The 18052-nt window shown below is 38.0% G+C and overlaps 1 long non-coding RNA gene across 1 annotated transcript; it reads right to left on the bottom strand.

The window, feature by feature from the left end:
- Positions 1-419: 419 nt before the first annotated feature.
- On the bottom strand, positions 420-17823 carry LOC125108848 (uncharacterized). The gene is made up of 3 exons (XR_007130031.1): positions 17813-17823; positions 14956-14958; positions 420-763 (listed from the first exon to the last, which is right to left on the bottom strand). It is a non-coding gene; the product is annotated as an uncharacterized LOC125108848 (long non-coding RNA).
- Positions 17824-18052: the final 229 nt, after the last annotated feature.

Here is an 18052-nt window from a genome sequence, read left to right on the forward strand (position 1 = left end):
CAAGCATGTGGGAAGTCACGTAGGCGAGTGCACAACACATAGCACAGACCCTTTCTCAGTGCTACTCAACTTTTCCATTCCTAAATCTTTTGTTAGGTTATTCGGACTTTAAAGGAGGCACAAGTCAGGGCCTGGTTTGGTCCTCATTCAAGCCTTATTGCAGCCTCCCACATCTCCCCCTTCCTTTTTAAATAAGTCAAGCATATGAATTTGTGCTTGCGCATGTAATTGTTGCTGTCCTAGTATGAATCTGTACAATGCACCATATTAAAACAAAAGCAGGTAATATAATGAGGAGTCCATTAAACAACCAGAATGAGTGTTATTAGTGCTGCTATTCCTGCTATCAATAGACTCAGAAAACGTTTGACTCATTTGAGCTGCAACTGCAATTCAAGGGCAAACTGATAACAATAATTAGCATACCAAGATCCTTCTACTTCCACAGGTAATAACATATATGGAGGTTGCATAGTTACAAACACTATCATGGGACCTGTGCCTGACAAAGGCAGGGACACAGGTAGACAATTTGTTAACACACAATGGTCAAAATGGATATTATACAATAGGTGTCCCCCTTGGAAAGAGGTGAGAACTATTGATCCTGAGCCCACTACCAGTAAAAAAGGTCTAGGAACACAGGCCCACAAAGTCAGATTGAAGTCTTTTGTGGCAGTATAACCATTTCTGGCTATTTGCACTCTGATTGGTCCCAGGGCAGCAACCAGTTTCCAGAGTTCTGCATGAAACATCCCTCTGGCTGTAAGCGGGGAGACGTCTTTTTCTCCATCTGTTCTGGCCGTTCAATGTGAGGCAAGCCATCCTCTGTTGGAGACGCGAGGATTCGGCACCACCTTTCTGGAAGCCAGCGTGGGGGATCCTCATCTTGAGGAAAAACACAAACAAAACATGTCCTCTGCGGAGGACAGGATCAGGCATCTGGTCTTTTTCTCCTTTTCTGAAGGTTTCCCTTCATAAACCTTCTACAACTTTCTTTTGCATTTAGGTTTTGTCCCAAGCCATTTTCTTCCAAACAACCATCTTATTTAGAACAAAATTACCTTTTATCTTTAATAAAATGTATTTCCATTCCTTAAATATTTCTTACATATCATCTAGTTTTCCATAGAGTTGCTTACTTTATTTTTATCAGTCTTACAGTTAGTAGAATTTTGTACTCTTAGAAACACCTTAATCCTTAGCGAAGACTAAGTATTAACCAATTGTGTACCCATTAAAACCTTGAGACAAACAATTAACTATCAGTTTAGTCATTTCTTTGCTAACAGATTTTATCAAATAACGTGAGCTTATTTGACCTTCAGTAAACTTTGATAGAATAAAAGCTTCACATTTACTGCTGTAACTTCAAAGACATGTCTATCTTAATTAAACCAACAGGCCCCACCAGGGCCCATTCCACTTTGAATGTTTACCTGAGACACGAGTGGGGAGATCTGGAATGGGGGGCGTTAGGCCCAGGGGTTGCTCTTCTTGCTCCTTGACAGTGAAGAGAGAAGGAGTCATGGTGCATGATCTAAAGGCTGGTCATGCAGGCTGCACGCACGTTGGTGCAGAAACAGGAGAAGGGGGAGACAGAGGAAACAAAGTGCTGCTAGGAGGCAGAGAAAGGATTCCCAGTTTTAGAGCTCATCAGCTCCAAGAGAGGAGCAGACGTCATGCTTTCCTGCCAGCAAGGGAGGAGGGGTTAAGCAGTCCAAGTCGGGCCAGAGAAGACAGGGAAACTTCCCCGAAACAAAGAGAGTTTCGGCAGCTGCTTGGGAATATTCCTTACAGTCTCTGTCTCGAGTTAGACTAACCCCAGTTGGCTTCAGTTATAGCCATTAACACTGGAAATGAATGAAGGAGAAGCCCCCACGTCTATTAGGAGGAACAGAGAGCAAGAAAGTCAGAGTCCTCTTTGCTAGGCTTGGCCCAGCAACCTGGGTATACTAGAAGAAGGCTTATTTATGTTATTATCTGCAAAGCCCTTTTAGAGACCTTGGACCCTTTTTGCTTCATAAGGGCCTGCAAAGCAGTCATAAAGAAGACCTGTTCCATAGACTGCGATTGCCCCATGTTAGTTTACTCCTGCTGTCACCCGTCAACCCGGGCTCCTTTTACCTGACTGTCGGCAACTACTTGCCTGTATGTGCATTCCCTTGAAATGTTCTCAAGTCCCTGTTTGGGCACCACTTGTCATGGCTGGCACGACAAATTGACCAGGAACGTGAGGGTAAGAAGATGAAGAAAAGAACTCGAGAAGCAGAGAGATGGGGGCAGGAGGAGCACTGAGGAGGATGTCCAACAGTGCTAAGTTTATTCAAAGCATTAAGGCCATATATATAGTGATATTACAATAGGAGAAGCAATACATCTATGTCTAGTTAAACAACCACAAGTACCTCATGACGCCAAATGGCTGAGGCTAGTACAATTGTTCTGTATTGATACAGCAAACCTGAAAGTAATTTATGGGCTGTACTAAGGCAGCAAAGACTAGCCACGAACTTATGACCCCAACTGAATTGTTCTCATTTGTTTAGCAAGCATGTGGGAAGTCACGTAGGCAAGTGCACAACACATAGCACAGACCCTTTCTCAGTGCTACTCAACTTTTCCCATCCTAAACCTTTTGTTAGGTTATTCAGACTTTAGAGGAGGCACAAGTCAGGGCCTGGTTTGGTCCTCGTCTCAAGCCTTATTGTGGCCTCCCACAAAGATCAAGTTCTTTTATTTTGAAGACCAAAAAGAGAGGAAAGAAATAATATTTAGGGCCAAGGTGATTTCTTCTGTTGCTAAATATTTCTTTCCAGTGTCTTTACCCTTTACCAAGTAGAATTTGGCAAAGCCATTTGGTTTATTTATCATAATAGTGTAAACACCCATCATTTATATATATGTATATGTATATACACATCATTTATATATATAAATGATGTATATATGTATATATGTATATAAATTTCACATATATACGTATGTATATATGTGAAATTTATTTTTATTTTATTTATTTTATTTTTAAAAAAGATTTTATTTGCTTATTTGACACAGAGAGAGAGTACAAGCAAGGGCCACAGCAGGCAGAGGGAGAGGGAGAAGCAGACTCCCTGCTGAGCAGGTTGCTGGATGTGGGGCTAAATCCCAGGACCCTGGGATCATGACCTGACCCAAGGCAGATGCTTAACCAACTGAGCCACCTGGGTGCCTCAATTTTTTAGAGAGAGAGAGATAGAGAAAGGATAAGCATGGGTGTGTGTGAGGGGGGTGGGGCAGAGGGAGAAGGAGAGAGAGAATCCCAAGCACTCTCCTTGCCCAATTCGGAGCCAAAGGCAGGGCTCCATCTCATGATCCTGAGATCAGGACCTGTGCTGAAATCAAGAGTTAGGCTCCCAACTGACTGAGTCACCCAGGCACCCTTAACACTCATAGTATTAAATATTAACATGGTTACATTCTTTTTAAGGGCTAGACACTGGATTCATACCTTTATGCTCACCTTCACTTCACTCTGAACAAGGTGCTATATTTACTTTCCCTTTGAGTGAAGAAAAGTAATACATAGATTGGATAGTCATAGAAATGATGAAAGAATGTCAGCAAACTGATCTGAGAGCTCACACACTTACCTCTGCATTTGTAATTATATCAGTCATCTCAAATAATAATAATAACACAATACCACAACAGTATGATGCCATTAGCAGAAATAGCATTCTTAAAGTCAACATTGGACAAAATAATCTGAACTCATTTCTGTTTGCAACCAATGAGGTTATATATGTGATGGGACACTGAGTGTTAGGAGGAAGCGTAGGAATGGAAGAGGTCTCTGCAATTGGTGCAGTCTTGACATTAGCCCAATATTGGTTGGCCCTTTGGGGTTCTGTAGCTCAAGTCTCTCCTGGCATTGAGGAAATGAAGCATTGTTCTTTTTCTCTCTACCTGGAACCTACTTTACTTTTTCTCCTCATTGTTCCAAAGACAGTAATATATCCTGTAAAGCCATGCCCAATTTAAGCTCTAATTTTAGTCCTTGGAGGTCTCAAGTGTCTCAAATGTGGTATTCACTATGTTTTCTGTAACTGGTAATTTTCCCATAGACTCCTGGGGATTGACTCTATCCTGTCATCTGGACTGCCCTAGGAAATGATAAACTATTTTTCCCTTTAACCACTAAGGCAACAGGAAAATATTTGTTGGCTCCTTTCTTTGAAAGTAACTAAAGAAATGCAAATGAGAATTAAAAACAACACCACCACCAACAAAGCTACCTTAGGCTATAAGAATGCAAAGTTTTATTTATATTGTGTTTTTTTTTTTTGTTTTTTTTTTTTTTTTTTCTGGTGAACAGTTGTTAACCACAAAAACTACATATATCTTAAGTGTTTTATTTTCAAATATCCATCTGGTTCTCTTGTTTTATGTAGTTATTCCCCCCCTTGTGGCATTTGCTCTATAACAATGCATGGATAATTGCATCCATGAAGACTCCTGCAGTGCTGTAATAACTGTACAAACTAAAAGATGGTTTTTCAATGGAATAAAGAAATCCTAAGGATTACATAAGAGCTCTACAATCAATACTGTACAATTTTTGAATGGGGCACAGAAGTGAGAGAAAAACCCTTGTCGAAAACAAGACACATGAAAGGCCCTTTTGTTCTCCCTATGGTGGAAATACTTTCTACAATTAGATAGAGATAAAAATATTGTCCAAATTCTGTGGGCTATGTTATGATCACTTGATATCTTATATACAGGATGATGGTTGGCAAATAGAAAGCCTAATCCATGTCATTACAATGAATTGCATCTTTACTCAATAAGAATATAACTCTATGACTAGAAGCAAACAAAATAAAATGCATGCTTTATTTTTGCTTATTATTTATTGTTCTCTCAAATATTTCTTAGGTTTCCTACCATAAGCATATGATTTTTCTTTTAGAAGCAAAAGTAATTTTAAAAAACAAAATGAATAAAATAAAGCTCCTTCCCATCATTTTCTGCTTCTGAGCTCTTTCTGCTCTTAAGATTCCGTTCTAGTGTTGCTATTTCTACGAAGTATTTATTACCTGCCTCCTCACCCTCTTTTTTTCACTAAATTGGGTGTTTCTTTTTCTGTAGTTTCATAGATTCTTAACAAGTTAGTATAATAAATAAACTTAACACACTTCATTCTGGCTGTTGTTTTATATACCTGCCCCTCTGTCCTGCAAATCCCATTAATTCATGGAATATGTTTTATTCATGATTTTTTTCTCTACCCTTCCTTGTATAGCACTTTGCATGTAGTAAGTGTTGAAACAAGGCTGTTACTAGAATAAAGCAAATAATGTGCTGAATAATGGTAACAGCATTAATGACAATGTTCAAGTCTGTGTTGCCCAAATATTGAAATAATTTGGATTACTTTTTATTATGTTAAAAATCATCAGTGGCAGGGCAAATAATTATGATTATACTTTATATGATCATGTAACTTCCATGTAGAGATTTCGCTGTGTTATAAGTCAATCCTATATGTGGAGACAACAAACTTTGAAAGAAAGCTTAAGTTTCTTAAAATGACAGAAGCTTTACTAAACGTTTAGAAAACTCTAAATTTTAGATGTCATTTCTTTGAATATTTCCCATAATCAGCTTTTCTCCAATCCTACCCAATGCAATCAACCTTTAATAATAAATTTCTCTGATAAAGCATTGCTGTGACTATGCTACTTCTTCACTTTCTAGGCAATTTGACAGTAATTTTATCTCTATTGGACCACTAAATGACTTTTTTTTAAATCCCACTAAATGACTATTTATAGCAAGGTTATATAAAACCAGTATCTGTTAGTTCAAAACAATGTGCAATTGAAAGCAGTAACATTTTCTCAAGAGGCCAAATAGAAATTTCTTTTTTTTTCTTTAAAGATTTTATTTATTTATTTGACAGACAGAGATCACAAGTAGGCAGAGAGGCAGGCAGAGAGAGAGGAGGGGAAGCAGGCTCCCTGCTGAGCAGAGAGCCCGATTCGGGACTCGATCCCAGGACCCTGAGATCATGACCTGAGCCGAAGGCAGCGGCTTAACCCACTGAGTCACCCAGGCGCCCCCCCAAATAGAAATTTCTTATTAAAACTTCTATTCAAGTTATTGCATGGGTAATATATCATTATGTGTGGAAATACGGTCTCAAGAGTATCTTGGATTACTGAACTTCTCAGTCAACTCTATGTAAATGTTGCAAAGTGGTTGTAAGTTAATGTGTGTGGTGACAATAAATATTGTTTGGCTACTCATGAGCAGAGACAGGAAAAAATAAAATGTTCTGTATCTGAGTAAAGTTTTGCAATGACATTGACCCATGTCACAACCACCTTCCCTTTTCCTTTAGACTCGAATGCAGGAATGCAGGAATGCAGGTATGCAGAGTTCACAATGTGAAGATCTAAATTACTGAGGAACTCTTATTATCCAAGCACATTCAAATATGTATATTGTAAGGCTATGATAATGAAAACCTTATATTATTGGTATAGATAAGGATAAATATAAATAGACCAATGTAACAGAGTAGTTCAGAAATAGATCCTAGTATGAATTTGAGGTTGGGATGTGATGGTGGTAAGATAAATCTGTGGACAAAGGATTTTTTTTTAGGTAGCTTTGTGGAAAAGATGCACTTACATCTCTAACATATGTTATATACTAGAATAAGTAAGTTAAATGATGAAATGCCAAAGATAAAATTATAAGGCAAATAGATAAAATTGTAGAATATCTTTTTGAACTTGGAGTAGGGAAAATTTCTTAACTGCCCTCCAAAACCATAAGGAAAAAATGAAGATATTTGACTAGGTAACATGTAAGATGTCTCTGTACTAAAGGGTATTAACAAATAGGTAACTGGATGGAAGATGTATGCCATTCTGTAATCTATAAAAAATTAATATTGATATGTAGAATACATTTCTGTGGACCAGTAAGAAATAGACAAGAAAGCTCAATTCATTCACTTAATAAACCAATATGCTTTACTTTGTTCTGTAATCTTTGGAAGTATTTAACAAATAATCTTTGAAAGAATCTTTGAAAGTGCTTAAAATATTACTTTATTTAATCATAACAAATTTATGAAGTAGAAGTCACTATTTGGTCTCTTCTAAATTAATAGAAATTAATACACAAAGAATTTAAGTAACTTGCCCCAGTTCCCACTGTTTGTTAACTGGTAGATCTGGGATTTGAACTGAGACAATCAGTTCTACAGTTGGTACACTGCTCATCAACAGGAAAACCAAGAAGAAAATGAGCAGAGGATATACATAAGAACTTAGAGAAGGGGCACTTTAATAACTGAGGAGAGACAGAACTATTTATAAATTAGGATCACCATGACCTCTCAATGAGCTAGATCCACAGAAAGGACTGTACGTTCTCCCAGTGATAAAGTCTCTGATATCCAAAGTCCGCAGGTTTCTTGACTTCTGAGGTCAGGATGTTTCTCTCAGTGACAAAAATATCCCTCCAGCTGGAAGCAAGTTCTGCTAAATCCCACTCTCTGGAGCTCTTGTTCCAATTTGCTTTTTAAAAGCGGCATGCTTAAAACAAAACAGGCAAATATCACATGCATCTGGACCAGCTTGTAGTTGGAAGATGCACTTGACCTCATAAGGGGGACAAAAATTGAACCTGATTACCACAGACACATTTGTAAAGTATGGAGCTGTTCCATTTAAATATCTCCCTGGACCAGATAGAACGCATATTAGCAAGCATCTGATTGACAACATTTGCCAGGGACTGAAATTTCACCACATAATATAATTTATCAATGGGTCCCTATTTATGCCTGTCACTGCATTAGGTCTCCAAGCATGGCATTTAGTAGTTGCTTGCCACTATCAAGGGTGGGCAGCAAATACCATTGAGCAAAAGATGACCCTCTCAAAGATGACCTACAACAGCCTCTCCTGCAATGACTTCTGCTGCCGAAGAGTGGTTGAATTAATCAATTGAACACTGCCATTCACTATGAAGATTTTCTACCAGTGTGAAGCTCCTAGGCTTCTAGCTGTCAGACATGGAATGAAGAAGGAAAGTCCATCTGATAAAAAAGTATCTTTGTATTTCTGTATGACATTATGAGGAGTTTCATATATTTTTTAAATTTTTTTAATTTTTCATTTCTTTTTAAAGATTTTATTTATTTATTTGACAGAGAGAGATCACAAGCAGGCAGAGAGGCAGGCAGAGAGAGAGGGGGAAGCAGGCTCCCTGCCGAGCAGAGAGCCTGATGAGGGGCTCGATCCCAGGACCCTGAGATCATGACCTGGGCCGAAGGCAGAGGCTTAACCCACTGAGCCACCCAGGCGCCCTGAGTTTCATATATTTTTACACAGCTAACATAAGTAGAACATACTTTTGCATCTTGGTCTTTTAACTTCACACATCTTGCAGATGATTCCATTTCAGTCCATGAAGAAATTCCATTTTTTTCCTCTTTTCTTTTCCTTTTAATGCTACAGAATACCACAATTCTGCCTGGCTTATAAGAACTTTAATGATTTTGTATCTCAACACTCATTCTTTCTTCCCCTTTATTCAAATGCACCTTGACCCTAGGTGAATAGATGGGGATTTGTGTTACGTGGATTGAGGATGATTGGGTGAACATGCTATAACTGATTTTTGGATCCTCTTGCTCCCAGAATAGTACCATGTCATCCCCTGGGATATCTGTGATTCCATCTCTCTGGAGGTGACAGATACTGCCATAGTTTTCATGGTTTCCCTACATATCCTCTTCCCACTGTGGCCCTCATTTTTCTTCACAGCTCATCACTGGAGGCACAATGGTGACTATCAGCTTTCTGTAGAATTTATCCCTTCAGAGGAAGGACAAGCATTCTAGGCATTTCCCAAACAACGATTAATGCATGAGCACATCTGACCTTGGGATGTTGGGGAAGGGTGGTCAGAGAGGGGATAAATGATCTTTCTCCTTTCCTGTTATAATCTGACCATCCTTGACAGTCACCTATGACTGTCTGTTTCTGTGGCTCATAGTGATGTTAAAAGCCAAAATGTGGGGGACCATGTCAGATCCCATTCCCTTCCCTCCACAATTCCTAGTGATTCCCAGACAATCACTCCTTCTTGGGGGCTGTCACAGCCTCTTCGCCTTGGTCTTTCATATTGATGGGTCATCAACCTCACACCTTAGATCAGCCTTTCCTCATTAGAAGAATGATATGCTTCTTCTAATATCTTGGATCTTGACAAACTGCAATGACTCCAAATAGCAGAGCTTACTGCAAAAGTCATGGATCCAATTTCCTCTACTTCCTTAAGGCAACTAAAACTTACCAACATCTTAAATAGAAGCAAAATGCCCACAGCAGGAGATAATCAATACTAGTTAAATACATGATTTAAATCTCAGGACAAGTAAACTATCAGTACAACACTTTGTGTCCCTTAGGACTTGTTTTCTCTGAAGTAGGCAGACTATCTCTTGCTTTTCACTTAGATATAATATTATTTGCTCTCTGGAAGGAGCCATAAGATCCATGATGACTCAAGAACAAGAGGAGAGGAAGAGCATATGACAATCCCCATAGAGTTTTCTTGCATTGTCAACAGCTTTCCTAGGCAAAGAAATGATATATGGGCCTTCATTTAAAGAAAATTCAAAAAAAGAAATAACACAAAGCCATTCTTAATTAATTCTAGGAGTTTTTCTTTGTTTTTCCAGCTTGGGCTTCATAACCAAGTGGTCTAGATAATCTTTGGGAGTCCTTTTAATGAGAATTTTACTAATCTTGTTGTCTCCATAATTATAGAATATCATCTCCATGATTTTCAATAGAAGACAGAAGCTTCACTGGAAGTTCAGTTAATTTCCCAATAAGAAAATTTTTGTTTAATCAGTTCTCCTCCTAGGGACCAGTAGGTGACTCAGAAGACACAGAGCCATTAGTTGGCTAGATGGATAGATGGATGGATGGATGGATGACCCAGGCAACATCTACTCAGGTAGCCTAGTAATCATCTAGCTCAGTACAAGGATTCCCAAGGTCTCTATCTGAAACCAGAACTGGGAATCAAATTTCTGTAGATAACTTAGGAAGTCAAGCTATTCCTTTCATCAGTAAGGACATGTCCATGAATGGAAAGGTCAAGGTCTTCTGATTCCCAGCATTATGTAATTAATCAAGTGCTTTCTGTCTCTTGCCAATTTCCCAATAAACAAATGAAGAAGAAGGTTAATGGAATACATTCCTTGGAGTACAAACTACAATGTGCCAGCTACATTATGCCTAGCTGTGCTAGGCCAGTGGGATAGTGAGGACTCAGGAGACTGCACATAATCAACTTCTACATAAGAATTTCAATAAACCTGTTTTGTACTTGTATGTACATTATACCTGTTATGAGACTAATCTATTAATACATATAGGGAAAGATGCTAAAGTTTGCCAATAATGAGAAAAAAAAAGTGATGGGAAAATTAAAAGCAAACAATAGAAAATTGAAGCAACAATAAGAAAATTGAAAAATAAGATCTGGCCAGGATATTGGACAAGATGAACAATTAGGTACTTGATGGGGAATATGAAATTGTTACTCTCAATTTTGCAGTATATTTTGAACGTGAGCATTTAGCTCACAATACAGGCATTCATATTCTTGGGATGTGATCCAAAGGAACATACAGGTTGAAAGAAACCATGAATAAGGGTGGTTTTCATAGCATTTTCATGAGAGAGACAGAGAGAGAGAGAGAGAGAGAGAGAAAAGGAAACTAAATTTGGGCCCATTTCTAGGCATAACATTGAATGGATAAAATGAATAAATTATGCATAGAACATTGATAGAGTTAAAGAATATAAAAATATGATGAATGGAAAGAGAAGAAACTAAATCAGAATTATAGTACAATATTTAATTAAAGATACGTATTTGAGCAGGACTTTACAACAGAGGGTATGACATTTTCACATGTGAAAATACACAATTTCATTAATAATCAGGAAAAAGCAAATTAGAACCATACAGGTGCAATAACACATGCCACAAAATGGCTAAAATGAGAAGACACAGAAAATATCCATTGTTACCAATATCACGGAACAACTGCAATTCTCCTAAATGGTCCTGACAGTGTGAACTGGTATAACACTTGTAGAGAAACGTTTGACAGTATCTAATATGCTGAACATATGTGTCCTCCATGACCAATAATTCCTGTTCTAGATATACACCCAATATAAACACGTACATGGGTTCACCAAAAGGCATGTACAAAGCTGTTCCCAGCAACATTCGTCAGAAGAGCCAAACCTAGAAGCTACCCGATGTTCATCCAAAGGAGAATGATATGTGTGGCGCTGTCAGTGCCCTGGCCATACACCTTGGGCCTCTCAGTCGCAGTGCACACCAGACTGACTTCCATCTGCTAGCATCTGTAACTCATTGCCTGAGACCTTTCTCTAGTGGCTGGATCTCATTGTACTTCAGCCATATCAGGAAATAATTGCCAGAGAATTAGTGTCTCAGGGAGCAGCCTGCAACCAGTGGCTGCTGAGAGTGTATGTATAAATACCTCAGCCTGTTGTTCTGCTGGGTTAACTCTGAGGGGTGAGTTCTGCATTAGCTTCCAGAGGTTCCCAGTGGGATTAAGCTCTAATTAACTGAGGGGATAACTTGCTTGACGGTAACTCTCTGCTTCGCTTCCTCACTTTCCATTTCCTCACTTTCTCCTGCTATCACCCCTATCTTTATAATTATTATTGATCCTAAATAATACTAAATGCTACTTTTGCAAGAGAAGTAGTAATGATAGGGACTGTGGAGGTATTGGTTGTTCTCAAGTGCCTTTGATTCACGGGAGGAAGAACCTAGTAGGACCAAATCAGCCAGCTATTAACTCAGGCCTTGACTGTTAGAATATAAAAAACCCTCATCTCCTGTAGCCAAAGAGGAAGCTGTGCTAAAAATGAGGCCCAGGAACAAATTTTGAGAATAACAGTGTTTTAGAGTCAGCTGAATTTATAATCTTAGCAAGTCTTTCATATTATATTCAGGAACATAATGCTAGAGAAAGAGAGTGGCACTAGGAGCCAGGTTGGGAACATCTTGTTTGATGTGCTTGGGAAGCCAGAACCTCCAAATTTCTCTGAATTCTGGGAACAGCAAAAGTGACCTAGTCCCCTTCGCTAGAGGACAGTCACTTCTCTTGCCTGTGCACTGAATTAAGATAGCACTTGAGGTGATGCAAGGTGCCTCTTACCCTTCTCAAAATCTGCCTCTACCTTTTCTTGTTGCTTTGGAGCCAAAGAAGGGGATCAAATGTCAGCATGACCCAAGTAGTTGTCCCCAACTCCCCCACTACAACAAACTCTGGCCAAAAACATCATTATCAATCAGCAAGGTTATTGCAAAAACTTCCAAACTTGTTTCTTGCTACCCTTCCCTCTGTAACATTTCTGCATAACATACCAGCCCAAGCTAACAGCTCATGGCTCTGCTCTCCTTGCAAAATACTTCAGGGGTATCCTACTTCCCCTGGGGTAAAACTCAAAATGCTTGCAATGGGCTTAGAGAAGTTATTCCTTTGATAACCCCACCCCACCCAGAATTCTCTGACTTAAGTCATTTCTGTCCCCTTTCCTTAGTCCACTCCATCCACAGTGGCTTTCTTGCCTTCCCTCCAAAAAGCCAAGAGCCCACTCCAGGCCTCTTATACCTGCTCTATCCTCTGCCCAAAATGCTGTTCTTTAGGATATTCACATGATTTCTTTTTCTTATCTCTTTCTTTGAAATGTTCCCTCTTTAATGTGGTCTGTTCTTACCACCTTATTAAAATTAATACTCCCTCTCCTCTGGGACACCCTATGCAACATTGCCTGTTTTATATTTTTCTCCATATCCCATATCATCTTCTAACATATAATTTCCTTCACATGTTTAATCTGTGTATTATTACCATGGGGGGCAGGTGCAAGGGGAGAAGGAAGGAGAGACTTAAGCAGACCCCTCATTGAGTGCAGAGCCCTGCACAGGGCACATTCCCACAAACCATGAGATCATGACCTGAGCCAAAGCCAAGAGGCAGGGGCTTAACCTACTGGCCACCCAGGTGCCCCTTAGTGGTCTTTCTTCATCTACTACAATCTTTTTTAGTCATTTGATATTTTCATTGAGAAACATAGAAACCTATTGATAAGCAATATATAAATCAACTTGATTGCAATAATAGGAATTGGTTAAGAGCGCAGATTGTGGTTTTAGACTACATGGGCTCACATCCTCGCTCCACCAAGTACTGGTTACATTGTATTGGGTGTTTTTGTTCATCTTTCTGTGGCTCAGTTTTCACATCCATGAAAAGGGAATACCAATAATACATCCTTTATCAGTTTTTTATTTATTTTTTTTATTTTTATTTTTTTTAAAAGATTTTATTTATTTATTTGACAGAGAGAGATCACAAGCAGGCAGAGAGGCAGGTAGAGAGAGAGGAGGAAGCAGGCTCCCTGCTGAGCAGAGAGCCCGATGCGGGGCTCGATCCCAGGACCCTGAGATCATGACCTGAGCCGAAGGCAGCGGCTTAACCCACTGAGCCACCCAGGCGCCCCTCTTATCAGTTTTTTATAAGAATGAAGTGAAAAAACAAATAACAGGATAATTATTTTATAACCATGTGTTATTCTTATTTATATTACATAGGTTTTTAAAGTTTTACAGTGTTTTCACAATGTTTCCATTTAATATTTCTAGTAATTCCATGAGGTAGATAAGGAGAATATTTTATCCCTGTGTTATTCTTTGACTGGATAGCTATTTATCATTTAATGTTTGATACGTCCTGGTGTAGGCTTTAGGCATACACAGATAAATAAAACATACTACCTCTCTTTAAGAACATCCAGCTAAGAAAGAAAATAAATACAGTGGAATAAATACACTGATAAAGATAGCTCGAGGATGCTGATAAGAAATGAAACATACAGAGGTTAAAATAAAAAAATTCAAGATTGCTCAAACAATAAGTCTTCTCATTTTATATCCAGTGATTTCCATTCAAACACCAGAAGGAATGATGGATAAATCAGTCTTGTAAGGTGGCAAGTGTGGGTTCTAAGACTTTTTCTTGCTTCTAGGAAAATTCCCAACTTCTTGCATTGCAGTGAAGGACTGATCTTATTCCCCTTTCCCTCACCTGGCCTCCAGGCTTGTGAACAAGATCCCATTATCCTGAAAGCATACATAATAATTCTCATCAAATCCCCAAAGTGTTGTAAGGGGATCTTGTGGTTATGGACTCTTATCTGAGTTCACAGATTAGAAGTCTTATCTTTTCACAGATTAGGGTAAAGGGAACGTTCCACGGAACCGGGGATCGAGTAACCAGCATATGACCTTGGGCCAATGATTTCACCTTCTTGCCCTTTGGTAAATGGTAGCAATCATTATCACCTTTATGGATTCTAGAATGACTTAGATGGGAGCCATATAATAAAAAAGAAAACCCAAACAAGGCATTGCATGACCTAGAGAGCGAGTTCACTTCCGTGTTGATTCTCTACCATCTTTTCCATCATGTCAAATTTTGTTTTCTTTTTAAGCTAAAGGAGGTAACTAGCACACTGCTTTGTACAGAGCACAAATTCAAAATATTTGCTCAACGAATGAGCTGTCATCCAAACAAAAAAGCATATTAGTAACTCAGTGTTTAGAAAGACATGTCTATGCATCTTTAGCTCTTTTTAATCAGACACAGTCTCATCTTTGAGACTCAATTCGTAACACCTGCAAGTCCTTTAGCATGTTCCATTTCTTTGCAAGGCAGCTTTCCCTGCAGAAAGACTGTGTTCTGCCACAGCTGCACCAATTAGTCTCCCTGCCTGAGAAGAGTGACAATAGTGATATTTTTCTGGATGAATGATAGACCTACTGGAGAGTCCACAAATCAAAATGTCAATTCTCTTTTCTCATTCGGTTTCTTTTGTGTTCTGTGTTTGTATGTAATTTCTTCTACAAAAATGCCTTTGGATAGAGATAAAATATCTTTTATTTCCAAGTTTAACTAAATAATAAAGCAGATCCATGACAGATTTTGACACATTTTGGAATTACAGTTGTTGCCTACAAAGTGTGGCAATTGCATGAGTTCCTTGAAAAGAATGATTTAAAAACACCAGTGGTTCCTAGAAAATAGGCAGTCTTGTAAAAGAGTGCAGCTAATGCATGCTGTAGTAATTATATAAAACAGAAAATATGGACTTTAAACTCAAGCACAAAGGCCTAGGAGATGCCCAGTTCAAAACAGGTTTTGTTCTAATTATATCATTTCCTTACAGTTTTGTCATAGCTTAAAGACCTTATAGTATTTGAAATTTCTTTACAACTTTAAAAAAAATACATGCTAAACTCATATAGAACATGTTGAAAATCATTACTAAGGTCAGGATAATCACATTCATGCCTCTATTTTCTATGAAAAGAATCTCCAGTAACTTGTTAAGTTTTCAGAAATAGTTTTTTGTTTGTTTGTTTATATTTTCACTCATTTGCTTATGTTTAATTCAACTGTTCAAGGACAGTTTTAGATTAACATACCAACTTAAGGTAAGATAATGTTGAAAACTACCTTTTCCCACAGAAATCTAAAGAAGTACATCACAAAAAAAGAAAGCATGACTATGAAGGGAACTCAAAGCATGAATTGACAGCTATAAATCATGAAATCCAGACACATTCCAGATCAAATGATTGAACTATGCTTGAAGGTAGAGTGGCTTGATTTTAGAACATGGTAATACTTTGGCTTTTAGGGATCATCCAACATTACCTTCTTTCCACGTAGAAGCTTCAGAGTCAGAATTTTTAGGTCAAGTTCTTATACAGGCCACTTAAGCTCTCTGTACATTTTCTCCTCAAAGTTTAGCTATTCTTTCCGTGTAAAATATATGGAATTTCTACAACGTGTTCTTTGCTAGATGCTTCTTGGGGAGGAAGAAGAAAAAGGAACAGAATGCTATCCTCTATAAACTTACCATGTAAAGGAAAGATAATACATATGTTTAATTAATTCTAAATAAGAGAGAAGGAAACATGCTATAGGAGATAATATGCTCCAGGAATCCAGACGAGGGAATAAATCACAAGCAAGTGGATGAAATCAGCAAATTCTTTTAGAGGTGGAGACAACTGAACTGGGTCATAAGTGACAGGAGATATTTGGTTATATGAAGGTAAAGAAAGTAGGTACAGGCGATGGCATATGCAACGGCAAGTTAGTAGCTCCATAGAAAGAGGATTCTGTCGGCCAATTAAATTGAGTGAGAATGGAGGGAGGCCGGTTTGTGGATATAACAAGGACACAAATGTAGAGCCTGAAAGTCACAGCTCCTCTATCTAGAAGCGTGTGACTAGGTTGTGAAAAAGATGTGTGAAGTGTGAAGTGTCATACAAATTTATGTTACTAGTATTGGGCCTTTTAAATGTAGGGAAGAGATGGAAGGTGGTGGTATGGATAATTTTAATCTATCAGGTCAAACAGTTAATAATGAAAAACAGGTCACAATATGAATGCATCCTGGGAAAGATCAATATAATAGTGTTCATGAAATACGGGAACCTTCAGAATCTCTGAGTCCTGGACGGTAAGTCTCTGATTGTCTTTTAATTCTTCTTTTGAAGAGGGGGAAATAATATGAAAGAATACTGCAATCTAAATATTCCAGATAATTAATTTTTTTTTCCTATGGAAAAACAACAATTATTTTAATGTGGTATTTGTGATAAACAGTATTCTTTATTCATTTGCACAGCATGAGTAAGCTTTTAAGAAGTATGATAAGCAACAAAGAATAACTGTATAATAAGCAATCACTCTTATTTTGCATATGGGATGAATAAAAGTAGCATTAATAAAGCACTACAGGGAATATCTATCAGGGGGTTTTAGCAGCATATTATTGATTTTATGTTTTAAACAATAAGCATTGAGGAATGCATTCCTCTGAGTGCAAGAAGGAAAGATATTAACAAGTTTACATAATCTACTATTGGTAATCCTGTTGCAAACTGTTGGAGTCCGGCTCTATGAAAATGGAACATATTCTCAAAATTCAGTGTATAATTCAGCAGTTTTCACTGCGTCAAATACAACTTCCAAGGATTGAAAATCTGTGCATGTGACATTGTCCTTAAGGAGGGCATTTCATTCAGGGATTCCATGCAGGACCATTTAATCAGCTTGGTGTTCTGTACGGGGACCAGAGTATCTTAACTGCAGTTAACTTTATGGACCAAATTCTAGATAAACAGTCCCTGTGAAAACTAAAGACTTATTTTACTTGCAACTTATATATAAATATTTTAAACAAGTGAAAAGAATGTACCCATCCTGTGGATTTAATTTTGTAGTATTTGTTGAGAAAAAAATTGATCTTTAGATTTAAGTAAATACAATATAACATACTGGGAAAAAGCATAGATTCAAAGACCAGATAGCTTTAGCTTGGAGCCCATTGCTGCTACCTGAGAATTGTATGATCTTACATACTGCTTTTAGATACTTCTGTGCCTTAGTTTCATTGTTTGAAACCCTAAAACTAGAGCTATTGAGAGAATTAACTGAAATTGTTAAGGATGCAGTACCTGTGAGAAAGGGAGTGTTTAGTATTTGTAAGCAGTTGTTTTTACTGCACAATAGTTGTCGTTGTTATTATTAATATTATTATTATTATTAAGTTTATGCCTTTTGCTGGAGCATTGGTGAAAATCTAGCATCAAGTGTAACTAAAGAATATTCTTTCTCTCTGATTCCTCTTCCTTCTTTGCCGCATTCTGCACTCTTCCTGGAGCTCTGGGACCTCTGGCCTTGATCCATATATTTTTCTCAGGGAGCTCCCTTCATATATACATACATATGTACATGTGTATGTGTATATATATATCTGTATATATGTGTGTATGTTTGTGTGTGTGTATCTCCAAACTCTTCCACTTGCTTTAGTATGAAAACAGTTTGTATGTCTGA

This window comes from Lutra lutra, chromosome 1 (genome assembly GCF_902655055.1).
Source record: "Lutra lutra chromosome 1, mLutLut1.2, whole genome shotgun sequence".
Classification (NCBI taxonomy): Eukaryota; Metazoa; Chordata; class Mammalia; order Carnivora; family Mustelidae; genus Lutra; species Lutra lutra.